Genomic DNA, 16,154 nt, shown 5'->3' on the forward strand with positions numbered 1-16,154 from the left:
GGCTCGTTTTTTGGGATGTTACAATCATTCCCATTTCCACCACCAGGTAAGTTTTTGTTTTTATAAATATTTTTATCTTAATTTGAAAATTGATTAGTGTTTTGCATTTTTTACAGAAAAATATTATCTTTGTGATGTCGCGTATGCACAAACTCAAGGATTTATGTCCCCTTATTGTAATGTGAGGTATTGGCTTGGAGATTTTCTTTAAAGACGTGCATTGACCAATAAAGAAAAATTTAACCATGGACAAGCAAAACTTCGGAATGTCATTGAGCGTGCTTTTGGTGTTTTGAAAACACACTTCCCTATATTGAAGAGGATGACACCATTCCCGTTTGTTACACAAAGAAACATTGACATGGCATGTATCATGCTTCATAATTTTATAAAGAGAGAAGGACTGTGTTATTAGTATTAGGGATGAGCAAAAGGACCGAACCGGCCGGAACCGGCCCGAACCGGACCGGAGCGGGGAACCGGCTTCGGCCAAAATCAAGAACCGAACCGGCCCGGCGGTTCTACCGGTTCCCGGTTCCTACCGGTTCTTGTCGTGTCTTCAAATGTTGGAACCGCTCCTTGAAAAATAGCATCATACGGTTCCGGTTTTTGCCGGTTCTACCGGTTCCGGTTATATCGGTTCCGGTTCCTACCGGTTCCCGGTTCCAAAAATCCACAAAAATAACATCCCGGTCCCGGCCCGAAAAGTTCCATCGGGTTCCGGTTCCGGTGCCGGTTCCGATTCCGGTACCGGTTCTGGCCGGTTCCCTGGTCCATATGCTCATCCCTAATTAGTATTTCACCCGATACGATGAACCCAATGTCTGATTTCGAAATAACAATGTGGCCATTGATGATGATGAAGACGGGATTCCAACACATGGTACTGCAGCATACCGTGAATACATGACTCAGTTACGGGATGAAATTGTTGAGCCTTCGGGTGCTCAGGGGCTTTCTTCTAGTGCTAGGGAAGTTTCCTAGGCTTGGGGGGTGTTCGGGAGATTTAGAAAGAGAGCAGAGTGAAGAAGAATGGGTTTTTGGTGTGAAAAATGAGTGCACTCTCGGTTGGTATTTATAGGTTAAAAATGAGACCAAATCTTTGAGTTTGTCCTCTAACTCGTGGATTTTGTCCTCCAACTCGTCGATTTGGTTCCACTTGTCAACATATGGTGGCAAAGCGTGGTGAGAAAGCAAGGGTTGAGATGGTGCCATGTCACCCACTTCGCAAAGCACCCATCTGACTTCTAAATTTTGTCACTTTCGCATACGGACTCCGTTTTCGATGTTATTGTTGGGTTATGAGCATTCTAACACTCCTAAGTATACATGCAACCCTAAATACCTTGGATTTATGTTTTCTCTATTATACATGCAAATATAAATATTCCAAGGTATTACCCTAACTAGCATACTATCTTTTCATACTTGGGTAATAAAATAGATAGAATACATACCTTGTTGATGTAGCTTGACTCCATGAAGCTCAAGAGCCTAGTGCCCCAAGTGTGACACCTCAAATGGTTCACTCAACATCACCAACACATGGAATAACCATGAGAAGAAGACACTTCATGCTCAAATTGGCTAGCCCTCATATATGTATCATTAGTGCCAATTTCTTGAGCTATAAGTGTGGCTATTAGGGTTACACCATGTAACTCATGACTTTACCCATTCCTTATGCTCCATGGGTTTTAACCTCCATGGAGTATCCATGGGTCACCACATGGGTTAAACCCAATATAAGGAATCTTAGATCATAAGCCGACATAGATAAGAATTAATGATTTACAAAATCAATCCCCATATATTTAATTAGTCTCTTTTGATCACTAAATTAAGTCCAAATTAATTCTTAATCAATACTAATTAAATAACATGATTTCATATTAATATATTAGAGCTTATAATATGTTAATATGTCACAAATGTCCTCTTCTCACAAATGGTCTATCCAAATGTTCCGATGCCATGCAACCCAAATGGGCCATGCCGAGTCGGGTCAAGTACATACCAAATATAGTTATGGACTTAGACACTAATCCAACAGTCTCCCACTTGGATAAGTCTAAAACTTTTATTGAGTATGACTTCAAAACCTAACTGGCAATTGTAGCTCTCAAAAGCCGTTGTCGAACTCTGACCTTTGTCAATGACTTGTTCATTAAATAAGGGATCATATATTCCTCCATTCAAGATATCATATGGACTATAAATCATTATTTCTGTCCATTTTTTGTTTCCCAATTTCCAATTCATGACAACTGACTAATTAAACAAATCACATTAGTCCTGGCTTGGCCAAGCACTTCGGGGTGTCATCACAATATCATCGAGGGGCCCACAGATATCGGTTTTATCCCAAAGGTAAAAGGAATGGATAAACTTCGACTCATATGGCTTGTTCTACTACTTGTTGAATCATACACAAAGGCACGTTTCATAACATCGAGTTACCAATGCGTTTTCGTGCGATCGATGTATAACCAACTCATAGTAACAACTCATATTTCTAGGTTTGAATAATATAAGATATTATCGTCTCATGATCACTCGTGATAAAATCCATGAAGTGATTCCAATGACCGTGGGTTGAATCCAATACTCAGAACTTATGAGCACTCATGAGTGTTGTAGCACCACTTTGTCCAACAACTTAGACCTCTACAAGCCAACACATGACATTCTTGATTCATATCTACTTTAAACATATGACCGACTGTGGACGGTTTGAATAACTTAGTCATTCAGGAAGAACGACCTAGTTATTTTGGAAGTCAAAACATGCAAAGTGAAACACAAGAATAATCGAATCCAATATGGTCTCAGAACTTATGAATATAAATAAAACATCTTTTATTTATCACCATATTAATTACCCAACATTCATTGCATACTGTTTCAAACTATCAACTTTATACTTGAATTAAAACAATAGTTGTCCCATGCTGAGACTATCAACTCTATGATCTTTACTTTATGAAAGAGATCGATTGAACATAGTTCCAATGATTCTCATTTCACACTCTCAATTCCTTACAGCAAATGCAAGAATTCCAAATTTATGCCATTTATTAAAAAAATTTAGATTCTAAACGTATATGCATTGATCCTCTTGTAATGATTATGTACAAAGTCACAAATACTTGACAACAAACATTAAAGAGCATTCCAAAGGAGATCAACTCCTTGGAAACATCCTTCTTACATTAAGTTTCCTAATCTTACACATATTTATTAAAAAACTTCCACCTTCCCATATTCCTATTTTGACTTTCACTTCTGAACAAGAGTTGCCTCTTTTCAGAATATGTCAATATGGTCCTTCCAAAAATTAACATTATACTTCCAACTGTCTCTGAGCAACCAATCTTTGGGAAACCTTAGATTGTCCTCGAAAATTGCTTAATCATTTTAGTCATATCCAATTCTAGACCTTTTCCCTTCTTAATGCCCTAGGCATTTGGAAAATTTTAGAAAGGATGAATATTATAGCACATGTAATCGATCCTATATCGGAAACATATAGGACATGATTCATGATGTTTCGCATAAGGACATGATACTAGACCAGTGCTTTTGCTACAATATTTCTATTTTCCAAGTTCTCATCATTCAGATTATGAAAAGGGATGCGATAATCATAATCGAATTTTAGAACGCAAATAATAGACCCATATATAGAATTTCCTCATGTTGATCCAAACCAACATAAAATTAATATATATATATATATATATATATATATATATATATATATATTCTTGACTAAAGATGATTAAAATCTCAATCTAAGCCTTTTAGAATTGAAATGAAGTATAATTTCCTCTCCCTTAATTATAGCAAAACAAATTTTCAACCCCTGCAGCTTCACGAACTGAAACTTTTGTTTTTTAGAATTAACATTACTAACCTGGAACCTTTATCATAATTATCATGCTCCCACTAACATGAAGATTATTAGCATAACACTTATGCTCCCACTAGCTTTGACATGTACTCAAAATTCAACTGGACTTCTAGAAATCAATACTTTATTGACTTTCATACCAAAGTTCAGACTTCTGATACGAGATGCTTTGATAAAAAACTTTATCAAAATCATACACCTTTCCTTAGATAGCATGCATGTGTGTCTAAACAATTTCAGAACTATGAAAATGGATGTCGTAATCATAGTCTCAATTGTATAGACCTTTTTCCATCTGGCTCAAATCTACTTGGTAGAAGTGTTCCCTCACCATCATTTTCATGAATCAGATAGAAACCTTATGACCCTTAGATTTTATGGTGTATGTGTTCTTATCGATGTGAATTGTCAAAACCATAGTCACAAGACAAGGATAATGACAAATCTAAACTCATATGGACTGAACTTAATCTTAATTTCATGCCACCTGGCAGCTCAAGGGCCTTTCATTTCTTCCAATTTGTTATGAAACCAATTGAGAACTCTAAGAACTCATATGCAAAGCCAACTTTAACTGGAATGGGCACAAAAATAGAAATATGTCAAAACGATACATTATAAACCTCATGTCGTGTGCTAGTGTTAAACTTCAGGTTTTTATTCTTGATTAGATCTTGAAATTCTTCCAGGATCTTTAAGACTCCCACTGTCCTCTTGACATATAAGACTATCTTGCCAAATAATAAAGAAATAGTATAGATTCTTTATCAAGACAAACACTTCATACAATTGGTCTTAGTTGGTCTTTGTTTTATCCAAAACATCACAACTTACCAATTTCAAATGTTCAAGTATAGGATACTTTTATTCTTAAATTTGACTAGTGTTAAGAAACCTTCGTTTAAGATATGTCACTTAAGTTACAATCTTTGAGTATGACTCTAAGAATTGTTTTTGGAACGAGGTAAGAATCATCTGCTTGATTTTACCACTTCAACAATTCATAGCTCCTCTTCTTAGCTATCAAAATGCACTTAGAGGATGAATTGTGATAAGGTCTCTTAATCATTAAGATGATTATATAACATGATAATAAAGTACTCTCCCGTCTTTTCAGATTTGAGAAACTTTTATCCTTCTGCCTAATTTATTTCTTCTCATTCGTTCTGCCATACGTCGAAATTTTTCCAATGTATCGGAATTACCCTTAAACTTGTAAGTGTAACCATATTTACTAAACTTTAGTAAATCATGATGAACAGTCTTATAGATCTTTTGTGGTGGACTTGATCATTGTACAATAATGTGTACTCGATCCCTTAGCCCTTCACTTGACTCACATATACATACAAACAAGGAATTAGTCTTAATTTTCCAAAGCTGAGAGTTCTCATTCATCATACTGTACAACTTGTATGATTCCAAGTTTCTATCCAACTAAAAACTTGGATGATGAGAAGATTTCCTTGTTTGGTAAATTTAGACACTACCACAAATGAAGGAGTCAAATTCATATTTTCAATATTGCTAGAAACATACAAACATCAAGTTTTCATAAATGCCATTGCAAGGAGATATAAAATAAAGTAAAACAAACTTTTATTTAATTATAAAATGCAGAATTTTTTTTCCTTACAATGCAAATTTAAATGAAAACTATGTTATTACGTGTTTCCTAGAAATCTATCATAACTCCTACGAGTAGCTCAAGAATCCTATCTTCAATCAAGCGATAGAGAATGCATCTTCGCGATTAGATTCAACATACTCTCTCTTTAAGTTTCCTTCACTTTTCCTTTGATTCTTAAAACATCAACATGTGACCCAGTCACATAATGTAACAAGAATCTTAGAATAGAAACTTAATCGAGTTAGATAGTGAACTTTACCTAAAGTAGAGTCAAACTTATTAACTTTACCAGCCTTATGATCTTTCAGGTAAATTTGGCAGCTTCGCAACCAATGTCCTTTCCTTTTTGGCAATAGAACCATATGGACCCCTTGGAATGGGACAATCTCAGGCTTAGCCTTTCTCTTTACCATTTGGTCAACCGAGTTGACTATGGCCAATCCCTTTCCATTGGGAATAGAAAGCTTTTACTGGGTATCCAATGCAACCATTGTTAATGTCCATTAAAGGCTTGGAAAGTTGATTTACTAATCAAATTCGCTTTACTAGTCCTCAAATCATTTCTGATTCAGCATCACCAATCAAATAAATAAGATCATTAAGGGTCGTGGCATAGTCTGTTTCATAGTAGTCCCAAAGGAACTCACCATGTGACTTAGAAAGTGATTGAACATCCAACTTTCTTAAGACTTTGACACCCAACTCTCCCGGCTTGTCAATATATGACTTCATCTCCAAGATGTGAGCACACATAGACCTTGCTTTCCATTAGGGCTTGAGTGACCTTGAACTTGTGGGTAAGGGAGAATAATTGGAGGAGGTGGAGGAGGCGAAGTTTCAAGAGACTTGGGAAGATCATAGATGTCTGAACCAGACATCTTTTTGGGAAATATATTCAAGATAGTTGATTTAAAGTCTTTAATATAACACCCAATATGAAATATTAAGGCTAGGACCCAACACAATATTTTATAACTTGGAAGAGGGATGCCGTAATCCATGCTATACAATATTTGAAGGTAGGTGAATGACGATTCACCAATTTCCACTATGAAAAACGAAATAAATTATTAGGTTTTTAATTGGATTTGAGACTCCTAAATCTTTTGAGATTCATTGAACTGTTCAATGGCGTGTTTCAATCTCGAGTGTGCCCTTCAGGTTTTGTGACTGAGATGCCAAGGATCACAAAACAAGGTGTGAAGTAACCATGCAAATCACTTGGTATACTTAATATTTACCCCTTAATCGATGTGTCGGTTAACCACACACGCTCCACCGATACTATGATAAATATTAAGTTACCCTTTTCCTACCTTGTTAAATCAAGCTAGTGTACTGGTTAACTACACACGCTCTGCTAACCGACTTAAGCAAAGTGCAAAGTGTAATTTCACATTTTCCTAAACTAACTAAGATTGGGAATTATAAAAAAACATTTAGTTACTTTATGTTTATCATTAATACTTTTAATGAAGGGAGAATTATAGTCCTTGCCCTACCCGTTCGGGTAACGACCCTCCACCTGTCAAGGAAGCGGTGGGTGAGAGTGGACACCCATTAAACTGCCATTTTATAGGCAGTAACCTTATACCCCCCTTATAGACCGGCTTCGTGAATGAGGCCTACTAATGGTAAAACGACTTGCTCTTATACATACATATATATATATATATATATATATATATACATACATACGTATATATATATATATATATATATATATATTATTAACTTATAATATTATAAAGTATAAGGGTTGAATTTTAACTTTTAAAATTTTAAGGGATTAACTTGGAATTAAAGTATTCATAAGGGAAAACTTTTAAAATTCCAAAACTTGAGGGCAAGTTTTGAAACAATTCAAAACTATTCAATTTCCATAACCTTAGTGTTTAAAGTAGTTTTAATCCAAAAACTCTTCAAGTTCCATAACTTGAGGACAAGTTATGGAAGACTTTAAACTATTAAAAGAACGTGACTTTTCATTATTCATAACCTATGGAAATATTTATGAGTTTTATGAATCTTAAATCTGACTTTTCATATAACTTGAGGACAAGTTACAAAAACACATTTTTAGAATCAACTCTTAGATTAATTTGGATTGAAAACAACAATTTCACATAACTTTTTCTATTAATCTAAGCAACTCATAAGAACAAGATAATTCAAATCAAACTTTTTCATGTAATTAGCCTAAACCTTAAACTAATACAAAACATGAATCTACTGACAGTTATCTTTGAAATTGGATTAGTATGAAAATTACCACATCAAAAATAGATTTATAAGTTGAAAAACAGCTTAGGCTAATGTTCCTAGTCCATTTCCAGCCAAAACAGTCGAAGATATGCTGTCTGGGGGTCCAACTCGTCGAGTGCATGAACCAACTCGACGAGTTGGATCGCTTTGAGCAATTTTAAGGCATGGACTCATCGAGTCACCAGATGGACTCATCGATTCCGTTGTCCAGACAGCAAAAAACTTCGATTTTCAAACAGTTTTTGCAAGTATGACAAGAAAACAAGCCTAGGCTCTGATACTACTGTTGGGTTATGAGCATTCTAACACTCCTAAGTGTACATGAAACCCTAAATACCTTGGATCTATGTTTTCTCTATTATACATGCAAATATGAATATTCCAAGGTATTACCCTAACTAGCATACAATCTTTTCATACTTGGGTAATAAAGTGGATAGAATACATACCTTGTTGATGTAGCTTGACTCCATGAAGCTCGAGAGCCTAGTGCCCCAAGTGTGACACCTCAAATGGTTCACATAACATCACCAACACATGGAATAACCATGAGAAGAAGACACTTCATGCAAATTGGCTAGCCCTCATATACGTATCACTAGTGCCAATTTCTTGAGCTAAAGGGGTCTTTATATAGTGTGGCTATTAGGGTTACACCATGTAACTCATGAATTTACCCATTCCTTATGCTCCATGGGTTGTAACCTCCATGGAGTATCCATGGGTCACCACATGGGTTAAACCCAACATAAGGAATCTTAGATCATAAGCCGGCATATATAAGAATTAATGATTTACACAATCAATCCCCATATATTTAATTAGTCTCTTTTGATCACTAAATTAATTCCAAATGAATTCTTGATCAATAGTAATTAAATAACATGATTTCATATTAATATATTAGAACTTATAATATATTAATATGTCACAAATTTCCTCTTCTCACAAATGGTCTATCGAAATGTTTTGATGCCATGCAACCCAGATGGACCCTGCCGAGTTGGGCCAAGTACATACCAATTATAGTTATGGACTTAGACACTAATCCAACAGTTATTTATATCCACGAGTAGGTGGGAACGTACTATACAACTTTTGTTTAGATTCCGTCACCTAATTTTTACTTTATTTTTAAATTTATATTTTTAACAGGCCGGGACATAAAAACTCCGTGAAAAATTCATAACTTTGTTATCCGACGTCCAATTTCATCTGTCTTTTTAATGTTGAGCTCCTATTAAAGAGATCTTCGATTCTCATTTAGGTTGTATATGCTAAAAATCGTTCGATCTAAAATTCGAACTCTGGGCTGCACACTACTATGTCAAATCATAGAAAATTCATAACTTTCTCATACAAAGTCAGATTTGGACGTTATTTTATGCACGCTCTCGGTTTAACGTATACTATGACTTTCCTTTAGATCCTGAAGGCTAAAAAGCACTTTATCATAAACTCACTTTTTACATCACACAACGTTGTGCCGATTTTGTCGCAAAACTTTGACCAGTCATAACTTCTTTGTTATAACTCGGTTTCCGACTTTCTTTATATCTCCGGAATCCATATCACGGCCACTACAACTTTCTTCATAGATATCGGGTTTATCTATATTTTATTTTTGATGCTTATTTTCATTCTTAATTTATTATATATTTATAAACAAGTTTAATGTGCATAGATTCACATGAAAATATCACTGTAGCACAATGAACTTATGTGTTTTGTCCGACTTGACCAATTATGTTTTTTCTTGTGCAGTAGGTCATCTATCTTTTACTGTACATATCAGTTAACCCATTATCATTAGTTTTTAACCATTCATCCATTAGCTAGTTATGTAAATTACATGAATGACCCCCGTGATTTTAATTTCTTTCATGGTGGATCCATTACCAGCTATGGTTTAAATTACGTGACCAAAACTGACATATTTATGAAACTGTGTGGATCGAAGTGTATCATTGTCATCAAGAATCGTATCCATTAGAGAAAAAGCTTGAGCTTCTTCATTAATGGTGGAGTCATCTTCATAAGGTATGTTTTCTTGAACAAGTCTCAACTTCTGTTTTAATCATTGGTTTATTTTTTGTTCTTCACTCAATTTCTCTTTAGCATCCTTGTATATCGTTTACAAAATTTTGACGTCGTGTTTGCATATCATCTTCTATTTTTCAAATCTATGTTTGAAGATCATCTGCTTCTTTTCTTAACATGTATGCAAGAATAATATGGGATGAAATCACTTATTATAAAGTGATCAACATTTTCAAAATCATATCAATCGTATCAACCGTATTTGCCAATTCTGTATTATTTGTGGATTCTTTAATACATCTTCCAAGCTTTGATTTGATACGTTTCTGACTTCAACTTCTTGTTCTAGATCTGATTCCAGATTATAATCTGTTTAATTGGTTTGAGTTTTTGTTTAGCTTGATTGAATCTGCGGTGTCCTAATTTAATAACTTACCTTAATTTCTTTTGTTGATCTTGTAACATAGCTAAGGTCTCTTGATATGAATTCAAAACTTCTTCCGCCATTAAAGTACCTTAATCGTCTGATTTGAAACAGATTGAGATGGAGCACCCCTAATCATTTTCTAATTATTCTTCATGGATTCAAATTTTTCATGAACACCTCCAGTTCCTGTTTGATTTGGAGCAATTGACGGATCATTATTATATGTTGTTGCTTCACTATTTGCACATCTAGATCCATAAATAGTACCTTTCGAACTGGATGTAGAAACCGTGGAGTTCTGATTCGATTATGTAGAATTTGAGTTGAAAAGGAATGGGTAAATCGAAGAGAATTGGGATGGAATACTCCCATCAAAATCAGAAGAACTACTTATACCATTGGGTTGCAAATTTATACTAGCACCACTCCTACTACTAGAGATTCCAAACCTTCAACCACTGAAGATATTCAAGAACTACAGAATAGAAGGATCGGAGGAAGATGATGAGAATGTTACACTTTGGTCCCCAGATTTTCATAAATGTGGAAATTTTGGTCGTGTAATTTAAAATCATAGTTGGTAAGGGACCCACCACGAAAGAAATTTAAATCATAAGGGCCATTCGTGTAATTTAGATAACTGGTTAACGGATGAATGGTTAAAAATTAACGACAATGGCTTAATTGACATGTACAGTAAAAGTTAGATGACTTATTACGCAAGAAAAAAAACATAATTGGCCAAGTCGGACAAAACACATAAGTTTATCGTGCTACAGTGGCATTAACCCTAAATTCACATAATTCACATAACATCCAAGTATTTCTTCTTTATTACTTCAAGATAAGTTACATTTGTTGACCCTAAATATTACATCATTGTATCAATGTGTAGCCTTGAAACAAGGGTGTTACACCACCCGATATGTCGACATATATATCAAACAAGAAATCAAACAAAACATAAGTACATCTAACTATCTACACTAGTCTACTTATATAACCAAACACTACCATATACAATGTCTCATAAAACGCTACCCCATAACTAGAAAATCACAAATGAATGCATAGATATACGTAATCAGACGTGACATAGACAGTCGGACAGATGATCCCACCCTAGAGCCACAAACAGACAAGCAAAAAGAAAGAAATCCTAGATCAAGAGCTTTCATGCTATCATAGATGACTGCATACAACCCATAGGGAACTCCACTAGACGATTTTCAGCGTAGTGGTACTCTAACCAACATATCACCACTCCGATATCCTTGCAAACAAGGATATACACTTTAACAAAAAGCATAGTGAGGAAACTCACCTGAATCAAAGACCCAAGGAAGAACAACAACACCCTTACTCCTTGCACCGATCACTCCCACAAACCAACTAGCACCAAACAAAGATCAATCCTTTATCAATAACCCAACTCTGTAAACTTTGACCCATAGTAAAACTTGTCAAAAGCCAACAGTCTGTGGTCAAAAAAAGTCTATGATCAACCAGGTCAATGCTAACCACGACGTGGGGGCCTATTGGCTTTGTCGTCGGCATGTCAAGACAACATAGTCGACATACAGGATGCCACCACATCGTATAAAAGACTTGGCCACATTGTGGTTCCTTGCAAAATGTCATATTTAAGTGCTTAATCCTTACAGATCTAAACCCATAATTTTAGATCTGGTCATTTTCAATGACTTAATGAGTAAAGTTTCCAAATTTATCCATTAGGATTACATCATAAGGCTAGATCTACAACCCTAAGTCCATTAAGTCCTTAATGAGACCAAAATTTGAGCATGGATACAAGGTAGATCCAAACATAACTCCTTTCATATTTCTCAAAAACTTAATGACCATTAGAGAGCCATTAACAAGCTCTAGAGTTCCTTAAACTCCTATAGCATCCAAGAAAGGGACAAAATCCTTTAAAATGAACTCAAACTTGAAAAAGGAAGAATAAGGGCCAAGGTACGAAACTCATACCACAATTAGCTCAGAAATCATAATAGAATGATGTATCCAAACCAGCTCCTTGCTCCCTAGCAGCAATTTGAACTTCTTTCTTCCTCAAGCTTCACCAAAATCCAAAGAATAAGCTTTAAATTTACAAACAAACTTTCAAATATGTGTGGAGGCTATTTTTGTTGGAGGGTGAAGAGGATGCCCTAATCCTTGAGTTACAACCTTTAAATTTGGATAAAACCCTAAAAATCATGGGTTTGGGTTGCATCGCTCACCACGTCTAGGCACCTCTTTCACTACATCTTGGCGAACATCAGATGCACATTCTTCATTAACCATGCACCACGTTGTGGCCATCATCCTTCTATGTTGTGGTGCACTTGAGCCAACACTCTAAAATTCAATTTAAGCCCAATGCCTCTTAAAGCCTAAATTCTTGGCACCAATCATAATAACCTTATTACTTGAGGTGCAAAATTATTCCTTTGAGATCCATTACCCTCACAATGTCAATTACCACTCGATTCTCCAAGTCAAGGTTATCTCGACATAGTATGTTACAATATCAAACAAGCTTCTTAATATTTTTTAAATTAAAGTGTGAAAGTCGTCAACGCCAAAGCCAACTAAGATTTGATGAAGCATTCAATAGCAAACAAATTGAAGGTAACACACCAATAAGTTTCACGTCTAAGGTAGACATATCTCCTTTTCTCTTCGACATTAAAAATACTTCTTTTGAAATGTTGTTAGATATAACACTCTCCTCTTCATCAAAGATAACTTGATTGCCCATTCCTACAACCAATTGAGAGAAACTAGTTAAATTTTGTTCTAATACTTCAACATAAGCAACACATTTAATTGTAAAGTTTCATTTTTTTATTTTGTTGTATCCTTTAATTGTGCACTGATTATTATTCTCGAACTTTACAACTCCAACATTTCCATGCTTTCTGAAGTCTTGTAGACACTCCTTCCTTCCAGTCATGGGACGTGAGCAACCACTATCTGTAACATCTTGATTCCCAATTATTCCATTTTTACCATTAATATGAGAATAATTTGTGTTTTGGTCCCAAATGGCATTTTTTTAATTTTTGGGAGTGGCTTGTGTACGTTGGGCGTACCGAACTATACGTTAGGCATATGTGGCTTGAACCAAAACCCTAATATTTAGGGTTTACACCCAATTTAAACTTCATTATGGCCTTAAATCCCTTTCATTCATCAACCTTTATCCTCCAACTCAACCCTAGCTAACCCTAATCCCTTGAGAGAAGCAATCTTAACCTTGAGTGTGCATCTTGATATTCTTGAAAGAGGAAGAAGGAAGAGGAAACTGTCTTAGAAAAGTGGAGCGCTTTGGATCTAGAATCCCTTGATAATGTACGCTTGATAATGTACGCTTAGCGTACTAGCAAGGGCTGATTATGGGTCCAAAGCCTCGTACGCTGGGAGTACGAGGGTTACGCTAGGCATACGAGGGGTTTAATGAAACCCTAAGTTTAGGGTGTTGCACGCTATATAATATCCTTAAGTCCTTAGGGATGGCCTCTTTATCAGCCTTCATTATCCTCAAACCTTAATCTCGATCCCTAATAGCATCTTTGAGTGTTTTGATCCTTGGTTTTGATTTTTTGTGGTTTGTACTCCGTAAAGTGTTACAATAAGAAGTTGGAAGACTCATTCGTTGGAATGAAGCCTAGAGATCCAGATTTAGCTCCATCTTTTGGTGACTTTTGAGGTATATAGTTCATACCTAGTCTATTGTTTGCTTAGATCTCTTCATGTTATGTTTTTATGCTTCTTTGTCCCTTTTTGGTTGGTCTTGATGAGTTAAGGCTGTTTTAGAAGCTAAATCTTGTAGATCTGGATGTTTGGAGAGTTCCTCAAGCTTAAACGTTCAAACTTTATGGTGTTTATGGTCTCATGCATGTATTAAGCCATTTATTAAGCTCTTTTGAGCTCTAGAGTCTCATTAATCGTTGCATGCATGTAAAGTTGGAAACTTTACGTGATAAACCATCTTAAGCAAGTCAGATATGGATTTGGGTTAAGGTCTTAACCGATTAAGAGTTGGAAATGGAAAGTTAGCCAAACAGGGGTGTACGTTGGACATACAAGCTCGTACATGTTGCGTACAATACCTAAAGCGAGTACGCTTACCGTACAAGCTGAGTACGCCCTGCGCACTCAGCAGTGGGCTACGCAAGTTGTTCTTTTTGGATTTGGGCTTCATTTTGGACTTTAGGAGTCTAGCCCTTTATTATGGGCCATCAGAATATTGTTTTGGGGCTATGAATATATTTGGACCTTGGTTTAAGGCCCATGAAGGGTTTGGCCCCAATTTGGAAAATCGGGCCATAGTGGGCCTTGGGTGATGATTTTAGAATATTGGGCATTTGGACAAATTGGATTGAGCCTAGGCCTTGGACCAAGTTGGGTAAAGGGTAAAAAGGTCTTTTACCCTCGTATAGATTCTTTGTATGAGTTGGGGTCTAATTATTAATTAGATGTTATTGGTATTTATAGCTCGGGGATTTGTCAGACCAGCAGCCAAAGATTTATTATTGTGATTTAGCAGTTCGAGGTGAGTTTCCTCACCATGTTTAGCGGGTCGAAGGTAACAATGTCGGCTATTGATTTGTTAAGTAAGAATACTAGATGTCTATGCGACTCTTTTATGTGTATGTGGCTGTATGCTTAATGGGTTGGGCCCGATGGTTATTCTGTATGCTATTATATTTTATCCTTATATGAATTGTATGTGGGCGGGGCTCGATATGTGAGTTTGGGAGGGGCCCGTTATACTCGCTGGGCGGGGCCCGTTACACTCAATAGGCGAGTCCCGTTATTTGTTATGTATGTATGGTATCTGGTATGTTACGGAACTAACTAAACTTTGTGCTTATGGTTTTCAGTTTATGTTTTAGGTACTCACGGTTCCAAAGGGAAGAGCTAAAGATGATTGTAGGGCACACACCACCTCATTCCGCATTTTGAGATTTACTGTTATCTGATATGTTGATTGATATATTTGTTTTATCTGGATTTTTATGATGATGTATTTGGGATATTGGTAGGCATGGTGCATGAAATTGACCATGCTCACGTAAGTTTTCCCAAAATACCCATACATGTTATCTGATATGATTTGATCTGTGAATCTGTAAATTGCATGCTAGGTAGGGCTAAGGATCTGCTCAATATTTGCATGATAGAATGCAAGGAGAGATGCCTTTATATGCCTATTGTACGAGTTTGTAGACTTGCATGCTAGTACTGATTAGTCAGTGATAGGAAGGCTTGATTAGGTGATGCTTCGTTCTGATTATTTGATGCTCGAATGCTCCTTGCTTTGTGCTTTCTAGTAGTTCTCACTAGCTTCAGCTAACTAGTAAGTGGATATGCTAATTTGCATATTATGGGAACTAAATCATTTTAGAAGATTAGGTTTTAACTCTATTGCGCAACTCTTGTCTTAGTCCAACTGTTGTAGTGTGAGACTTTTCATTCAAAGAATTATCTGGTTTTAGTTATATGTAATGGTATTTGTAAGCAAGTTAGAGGAAGTTGGTGGGAGTTCCTTTTACATCTGATGGCAGAAAGTGGTTTCGAGTTTTCCATAGGAAAATCTAGGATGAGATCTAGTGTTGGGAGCCTTATTTTGATGAGGGATAATTGTATAGATATAGGGTGACTTGGTAGATTCAAGGTAATCCTTGAGGAAAGTATGGATAGATGTGGAACTTAGTATGGAGCCGTACTACTAGAAGCAGAGGATCCATACTCGATTCAAGGAGGACTGCGATGAAACTAGGAAGCTTGTAGAGATTATGATCCCTCGATGTATTATGATGCTTATTCTGATGATTTATATTGTCTATTTTCAGTATGGTGACTCT

Source organism: Lactuca sativa, chromosome 9 (genome assembly GCF_002870075.4).
Source record: "Lactuca sativa cultivar Salinas chromosome 9, Lsat_Salinas_v11, whole genome shotgun sequence".
Lineage (NCBI taxonomy): Eukaryota > Viridiplantae > Streptophyta > Magnoliopsida > Asterales > Asteraceae > Lactuca > Lactuca sativa.